The sequence below is a fragment of the Nicotiana sylvestris genome, chromosome 1, assembly GCF_000393655.2.
Source record: "Nicotiana sylvestris chromosome 1, ASM39365v2, whole genome shotgun sequence".
NCBI classification, from domain to species: Eukaryota; Viridiplantae; Streptophyta; class Magnoliopsida; order Solanales; family Solanaceae; genus Nicotiana; species Nicotiana sylvestris.
In genome coordinates this window covers 55541277-55550592 of record NC_091057.1, presented here as the reverse complement: position 1 = coordinate 55550592, position 9316 = coordinate 55541277, and positions in this window count along the sequence as shown.

Sequence of the window (9316 nt, the reverse complement as noted above, 5' to 3'; positions counted from 1 at the left end):
AAAGGGTTACATTTGTCCCTGTACTTTTTAAAAAGATTTATATTTGTCCTTCGTTATACTTTTTTGATATATGTATCATTACCGTTATACTTTAGTATCATATTTGTCCTTGTACTCTTCAAAAAAGGTTACATTTACCCTTCGTTATACTTTTTGACATATTTATCCTTACAGTTATACTTTAGGATCATATTTGCCCGTCATCTATTAAATCCCCATGTCCCACCTTTGTTTTCCTGCATGGCACCTATGTGGATTTCTTTTTCTTCCAATTTAAATATGGTCACCTATTTAAGATAATTTAACCCCCCCCCCCCCCCCACACCCAATTTAAATTTGGCCACATATTTAAGATAAAATTCTTTTTCAGCTCCATGTTTTTCGGATAGCACTAGCAATTATTACAGTAACCAAAATAAATTATGAGAAGTTGCACAACAATGGAGTTAATGGCAAAGGTCAGTGCTTAGAATAGAGCACTGACAGAAGCTTAAAACTCGAAGAAAACATTCAAGTTTATGTAAGAAAATGTCAAGATGAGTGAAGTTTTGAATAGCCTCTATAAGTGAGACTGAACCGAGTTTTCGTCGTCGGATGAATTAGAGGTAACACTATAGTTTCATTCACTCACTGTCCAAAATTTTCTCGCTTGGACTTGATTTGATAGGTTGCCGCTGCTATCCAGAAAACATGGAGCTGATCCGGAGAAGAGAGATGGACGAGTGGAAGGGGTTGGGAATTAGGATTTCAGTTTATTTCAATTAGTGGGTCTGGTTTAATTGGGTGGGCAGGTTAAATTATCTTAAATAAGTGACCATATTCAAATTGGAGGGAGAAAAATATAGGCGCCATGTAGGAAAACAAAGGTGGGACATGGGGATTTAATTGATGAGGGGCAAATATGATCCTAAAGTATCATTGTAAGGATGAATATGTCAAAAAAGTATAACGAAGGGAAAATGTAACCCTTTTTGAAGAGTACGAGGACAAATATGATCCTAAAATATAACGATAAGGATGAATATATCAAAAAAGTATAACGAAGGATAAATATAACTTTTTTGAAGAGTACAAGGACAAATATATCCCTTTTTCCGTAAAATAAAACACACAATTAAGTTGAGCAACAACTCTTCTAGTTAACTCTGACATCGTTTGAAGTTCTCCTTAATCATTTTATTTCACATTACTCATATTGTTCAAACTAGTTTAGTTCTTTCTCTTGGACTTACTGTTTCGACGCACCCTTGTAATTCTCCAAGTCCGGGCAGAGGCAGTTAGATTTAAATTTTTATAAGTTCGAAATTTTAGGATAGCGATATCAAATAAAAGTAATTGTGTTTTAAATTTAATTTCGGTACATATTACTTAGTAATTTTTTTTTACAAATACAAAATGTATATTAAAGTTATTGAGTTCGATGAAACCTATTACTTACGTTCTAGCTCTGTCTCTGAGTCCAGGAGGCATTTACTATTTTCTCTTTATCATTTGTCCATCATTTTCTTTAGTTTAATTTTTACGTAGTCTATGTTCATGCTACCAGTATCTATATTCATCTAACTAGTGAATTTTGCCATCCACAGTCCTCCTAGATTTTCCTTTGTCCAAATATACTGCATTAGAATGGAAATGACCTAGATGGTCGTGAAACCATTCTCACGTACGTGCGGGAAGAGCTCATGGGTATTTTATGGGCACAATCGAACTCAGTAACTATGATTCAAATATTATATTTATTTTAAAAGATTCATTGAGTATGTATATATTATTACCAATATATAACTCAATAGTACTTTAAAGTAACTAGAATTCGAAACCTATAAAATTCAAATTATGTCTCAGCATCTAGTTCTACTTTGAATAATGGAAGGACTTCTAGGAACCAAAGTAGGATTAATATAGTGTGATTGAGACAAACAACAGTACAAGACTTTGTTAGAAGTTGTTGAATAACTTAAGGGGCTGCTGATAATATTATATATGCCATGAAACACTTGGACCCAACTAGTTGGTTTTGCTTGTCTATTTCAAGCAAATAGGTTTTAAAAGCAACGAAAGAAAACAACCACAAGGAAACAAAAGAATGTTGGACCAGTGCACTAATATTCTTTAACACATTAATGCTGATGAAATGTTAACTGCCTAAAAAGCTGAATTGACATGTGAAAGGAAACTAACCTAAAACCAACATGCATTATGCTCATCTCTATCAAGTTCAACTGTTGGATGATAATCACAGTTATAGGGCAGCCAGGTGCACTAAACTTCTGTTACACATGGGGTCCGAGGAAGGGCCAGACTATAAAGGTCTATTGTATGCAGCCTTACCCTGATATTAAAAGGTCATCACTCGTTTTAAAAATAAATTCTGTGTTCTGAGGCCTTAAAAACCTCTTTTTGTCTCACCTCGATTTGCGTGCGCAGGCTGGGCACGTTTCCGGAAAGCTTTTATGTGAAATCAAAGTAAAATAACGAAATTGGCTTTTAAAAATTAATTAAAGGTGACTTTGGTTAACATTCTTGGTAAACGAACCCAGACCCGTGATCCGACAGCCTCGTAGGGTCCGTAGTAAAATTTGGGACTTGAGCGTATGCCTGAAAAAAGAATTTTTTTAAGGAAAATTGTTTGCTGGAAAATATAAAGAATTTCAGAACAGAATTGATGTAATTTCTTGATGGTATCAAGCTCGTATCTTGGTTCTGGATTCCGGTACAAGTTTAAAATAATAATTAAGTTGAATCTCTGAAATTTGGTAAAGATCAGAATTGATTTGGTATAAAATGGACTTATAGTTGAGAAAATAGTAATTTCAATGTTCTTGAGTGATTTCATGAATTTGAGGTTTAATTTATAGTTGTTGATGCTATTTTGATGATTTTATCGCACAAGCAAGTCCGTATGATATTTTTAGACTTGTGTGCATGATTAGTTTGGAGCCCCGACGGTTCGGGTGAGTTTTTGATAGGTCACGGAGATAAATTAGACGTAGAAAATGACTGTTGCAGGTTCAGAGAAAGTTGCAGGTCTCTAAACCAGGCTTCACGGTCCGCGATGAATATTCACAATAGCGGTGGGGTCTTCGTGATTTGCGGTGGGGTTTTCGCGGTCAGTAGTGGGCAAGGCCATGTCTTCGCGGCCGCGCTCGATATTTCGCGGTCCGCGTTGGAGCTCCGCGGTCGCGGTCCTTTTCATGCGGTCAGCGGTGAGGGTCTGAGAGGAGTATATATAAACGGACTTTTCACCCATTTTTCATTTTTCAAAACCCTAAAACATAATAGGCGACTTTTCAAACACTCTTTCTTCCCCTAAACACGAGTAAGTGATTTTTAACTCATTTTTTTCACTCATTAATTTTTTTTTACAAGATTTCATCCTAGAATCCAGGGTTTTAATGGTGGAATTGGGAATTTTGGATAGAACTTTAGAATATCGAAATTTGGAAATTTAGACCTCAAATTGAGATCGGATTCCAAAACCAATTGTATATCCGATCTTGGGGGTGAATGGGTAATCGGGTTTTGGTCCGAATTTCGGGTTTGGACCAAGCGGTCCTGGGGTTGACTTTTGACTTTTTGAAAAATCATTTGAAAACATATTTTCATGCATTAAAATTAGTTTATTTAGCATTTATTAATGTTATTAAGTAAATTGTGGCTACATACAAGCGGTTTGGTGGTGGAATCAAAAGGTAAAGTGGTAGTTGAGGATTTATTGTGTTCGTGGCTTTGAGGTAAGTGTTTGGTCTAACCTTAGCTTGAGGGAATAGGAATTGAGGTCTTATTTGATATGTGTTAATTGTTGAGTACGACGTATAGGTGAGGTGATGAGTATCTATACGTTGGTGTCAATCATGCCCGTGTGTCTTATTCTATGATTGCTGTGACTCCTTTATGTATTGTCCATGCTTAATATGGTAATTTCTAATGTTGAACAAGGCTTGTGAAAGTATTTTTGGTAATTGAACATTGTGGAGCATTGACTCAAGTTGAGAAGTGAGTTGTGAAGTAATTGTGGAAAAGAGAAGAGGTCTATGATATTGTTTTCCCTTGCTGGGATATTATTGCTTATGATATTGTTCCCCTTGCCGGGATATTATTGTTATATTATTGTTCCCATGCGGGGATTCTATTGTAATTTTATTGATTCCCTTGTCCGAATTGCTTTGTGATTGTTGTTTGGGTAAAGAAGAGTATAAAAGCATGAAGGGTGATGTCGTGCGTGATATTTGTGAGTGAGTGTTAAAGCACGAAGGGTGATGTCATGCCGATATTGTAAATATAAAAGCACGAATGGGTGATGTCGTGCTATGATATGAGTGATAATGCACGAAGGATAATGTCGTGCCATGATTATGTGAGGTAAAAGCACGAAGGGTGATGTCGTGCCTAATTTATTGATTATTATGGTGAGAACGAGAGTAAAAGCATGAAAGGTGATATCGTGCACTTGTTATTGTTCTCCGTATTCTTGCTTATAGTTGAATTTTGGTGTTCCTTATGCTTCTTTACTGAATTTCTGTTTGTACATGTTATTCCCCCGAGCATGTTTCCCCTTCCCATCTTTAACTGCTAGTTTCTGTCGTTATTATTTGTTGTATAGGTTTATTTGGTAGTGTTGTCCTAGTCTTGTCACTACTTTGTCGAGGTTAGGCTTGACATTTACCAGCACATGGGGTCGGTTGTGCTAATACTACACTCTGCACTGTGTGCAGATTCTGGTGCTGGAGCGTTTGGACCGTAGAGAGGTTGCTGCCTTCAGTCTATCAGGAGACCGAGGTAGTCCTGCAAGCGTCTGCAGGCCTTGGCGTCCCCTTCTATCTTTTCTATTCCGTTTCTATGTATTTCAGAGACAGATTTATATCTTTCATTCAGACCACTGTTTGTAGTATTCGTAGATGGTCCGTGATATTGTGACACCAATTCTGGGTAGAGTTGTACCTGTTATATTAATATTTGGTTAAACTATTGGATTTCGTCTTTCGAATTTCTGTTATTATGATTATTTCACTGTTGATCATATGTAAACTCATAAATGTTAAAAGGTTAAGGAAAAAGGGTAATGAATCTATAACACTCGGCTTGCCTAGCTTTCATGAGTAGGCGCCATCACGACTCCCGAGGGTGGGAAGTCCGGATCGTGACAAGTTGGTATCAGAGCTCTAGGTTAATTAGGTCTCACAATTCACGGACAAGCTTAGTAGAGTCTGAGGGATCGGTACGGAGACGTCTGTATTTATCCCCAGAGGCTACAGAGTTAGGAAAAGCTTTACATCTATTCTTTCCTGTCATGTGACTTGATTTCTCAATACTAATTGAACTTCCACTCTGTTCTTTCGCAGATGGTGAGAACACGTAATGCTTCATCAGCTGACCAGCAGCTCGAGCCCCCAATAGAAGCTCCTGTGAGGGGCAGAGGTCGAGGTCTTGCTAGGGCCCGAGACAGAGGTAGAGCTCAGCCTAGAGCTCGAGTAGCAGCACCAGCGGCGGAGCCTCAGGTTGAGTTTGACGATGAGGTTCCAGCCTAGACCATTCCAGGAGGACCAGCTCAGGTCCTAGAGGGGTTCATTGCCACCCTAGTACTTCAGGATGCTCTGGTCTGTCTAGTGGGTCTTATGGAGAGTGTCGCCCAGGCAAGCTTGCTTCCTGTAGCACCAGCCATCTCTCAAGCCGGAGGAGGAGCCCAGACTCCTGCTACTCGTATTCCGGAGTAGATGGCTCCCCAGTTTCAGACTCTAGCAGCTCAGCCAGCTAGGGCAGTTCAGCTGGGTGTTGTGGCACAGACTGGTGAGGGGCCAGCTATGTCTGCTGATGCCTTGTGGAGGTTGGACAGGTTCACCAAGCTTTTCACTACTACATTTGGTGGTATATCTTTTGAGGATCCTCGGGATTATTTGGACAGCTGCCATGAGGTTCTACAGAACATGGGGATAGTGGAGACTAATGGGGTCGACTTTGCTGCTTTTCGTCTTTCTGGATCCGCCAAGACTTGGTGGAGAGATTATTGTTTGGCTAGACCAGCTGGGTCACCAGCTTTGACTTGGGATCTGTTCTCTCAGCTATTTCTGGAGAAGTTTCTTCCTATCACTTAGAGGGAAAACTATCGGAGGCAGTTTGAGCGTCTCCAGCAGGGTTCTATGACTATCACTTAGTACGAGACCAGATTTATCGACTTGGCCCGTCATGCTTTTCTGATACTTCTCATTGAGAGAGAGAGAGTGAGGAGGTTCATTGAGGGACTCATTCAGCCTATTCGATTGCAGATGGCTAAGGAGATGGGGAGCGAGATTTCTTTTCAGGATGCGGCCAATGTGGCCATGAGAGTTGAGATGGTTCTATCATAGGGGAGTGGTCAAGGGTCTGACAAGAGGCCTCGTCATTCGGGCAAGTTCAATGGTGCCTCATCTGGAGGTAGAGATTCTTTTGGTAGGGGACATCCTTCCAGGCCGTTTCATTCAGCACTTCAGGCTTCTTACGGTGCCCCAGGTGGCCGTGGTTCTCATATGCAGTATTCTTATCAGTTGCCCTGCAATGCACCGCCGCCCACTCCAAAGTTTTTAGGGTGGTTATTTAGGTCGTCAGGGTTAGCAGTCTTAGCAGCCGAGGGCTTGTTATACTTGTGGTGATACGAGGCATATTACTAGATTTTTCCCTCGAGCACCGAGCAGCTCTCAGCATCAGGGTTCCTGTGCCATGATTCAGATACCAAGATGTTAGTTTGTATGGGTTCACCAAACTGTAGAGTACCTGGTCCTCTACAAGATTTTGCTGAGAATGCTAATAAAACAGTATGTAAATAAGGCAGAGGATTTTTTACGTGGAAAAATCTCACATAAGAGGATCAAAAAACCCATGACCTATACATGTAGGCTTTTAACTTCACTAACTTGTAATCTACCTATTACAAGCTACTTTACAATAATTCCTATTGCAAAGGATTTACTCAACTAACTTGTGGTACTTTTACAACAAGCCACTTTGCGACTTCCTAGTTACAAAGGCTTTTTCTAACTTGTGATGCTCTCACCACAAGCCACTTTGTAACTCTACAATTACAAAGACTTTTCCTTATGACTAAATCTAGTCACAATATAACTCAAGGAGTTTACATATTTTCAAAAGGATTCGTAATCAAATACTTCAAGGTAAGCAGTTTAGGAGATACAATAAGCACAACAACAAGGTTACAACTAAACTAGGACAACAACAGGCTATCTTTTTGGAACTGGTCCGTAGTTGTGTTCAACCTTGTTCTTCAAGCTTGTGAGGATTGATTTATTCTGTTTTTGCAAGATGCTTGAATGAGAAACAAAAACCTTCTAGTGATATTTTGTATAAAGCTCATTGTGTGTACATCTTGATCATATCAATTGAAATGATGTGAGTACCCTGTTTGGTTAGAGAATGAGTGGGCGGACAGTGCAGTGTGGCAGAAATAGTGCTGTTAGTCACTTCATTTCCAGCTGTGTCCAATTGACTCTGTGCTGCTATAAGGAAACCGCAAGAGTATCAGGTTATTGTGTGGGTTCCTAGCTCCTGAAGTTGTCGTAGTTCACCTTTAGCTAGAATCTGTTAAAAATTGCAGCAATCCAAGTAGGTCAGGTTCCCTATCTGGTTCTTAACAGTAAGTTTGTAAGATCATCAAAACATAAGACAAGAGTATTTAAAGTCTATCAATTTCTCTGTTTTTGATGATGACAAACTCAACATTTATAGGGTGGAATTTGGGCAGTAAGAACCAGTTTCAAAGTATCAGGGAACTCAGGAGAACACAGAGTTCCTCCTGAGACTATGCCTTATTGTAACAATAGTTTACATGGTCAGAGCATTAAGAACCAGTTCCCCCATGTGTTTCCCCCTGAGTCCTATTTTCCCCCTTTTGGCATCATTAAAAAGAACAACAGCACAAAGAAGTCCAGCTAAGTTAACTCATGTCACATATGTACACACAATAATGATAGAGAATAGAACACAGAGAGAGAGAGTATTGACCTAATGAAACGAGGATTTATATTAATAACGATTTAATATGCCTCTGCCTTTGAAAAAGGTTAGAGGCAACAATTGGACTTGCTAATGGGAGAAGTAATGTTTCATCCCAACCATCAACAAAAGAAAACAAAAAAACATCCACCAAACCATCAACAAAGAACCAAAAATAAACATAAGAAACATATCCAGAAAACTGGTCACTGAAGGGGTACGTAGGGGGCACTAGGAGTAAAAGGCTTGGTAGCTGCAGCAAGTGTCTGGAGAACGAGGTCTATTCGGGCATTTCCTGACCTTTTCTCATTGAGCAGTTCATCCTTCAGGTTCTCAACTTGCACCCTGAGATCAGCATTCTCCTGTGTCAAACAAGACACTTCATCATTCGACATGGGAACCCCTCGGGCTTGCTGACCTTCCAGGATAACAATCCTGGCCTTCAACTGACGAATTTCCTCAGCTGCATTGTTCTGGGCATTGATAAGCTGAGAAACAGTTGATGTACTTCCTACCCCTCCATACTTTTCCACACACTCGCACTCTTCCAAAGTTATCTGTGAGAAGGTCTGCTTTTGAGTCCCCACTTTACCTATTCCCAGTGGAACATTAAAGAATTTGAACACTTGAGTAAGCAAGAATCCATAGGGAAGGCCATGATTACCGTCCTTGAAGGTGGCAACCTTTTGCATGTGTTCTATCATAATAGTAGGCAGACTCATAGGATTGAAACCATCCAGTTGCTCCATTAGGAATAGGTCGGACTTAGAAGTCACTGACCTCCGTTTAGCTCTAGGCAACAGGACTTTGTTAACCAATTCAAACATCAGCTAGTAAATAGGGAGTAGTGTTTTTTTATGGATCTGGTCTCCTTTCTGATTAGCATTGTCTTTCACCACTACATTTCTGAAGTTATACTGACAAACATCTCGTACACTCGACACCCCAATTGTAGGAACTTTTAAAATCTCTCCAAGCAATTTTACATCAAAGACGATGTCCACCCCATTGACCAAGCACAGACATGGTCAGTATCAACTGGAAAGAGGCTAGCGAAGAAACTTTGTACCTCCTCCCCATACACCTTAGGTGCATCAATGTGAAATAGATGCACCCATTGTTAAAACTCGACCATTTCGAGAATTTGGCGCATTCCGGCCATCTCAGATATTGTTGGGTCAAACGTACAACCCAGCAAAACTTTTTGATGCCTCAGGCGCTCAGAGCCAAGGCTGACTTCACTTCTTATTTTCTTCACAGAACTAGGTTCTTCAACAGATTCAAACTTGCGTTTCCCAAACTTCTCTCCACTGACTTTGCCTTTTCCCTTGGA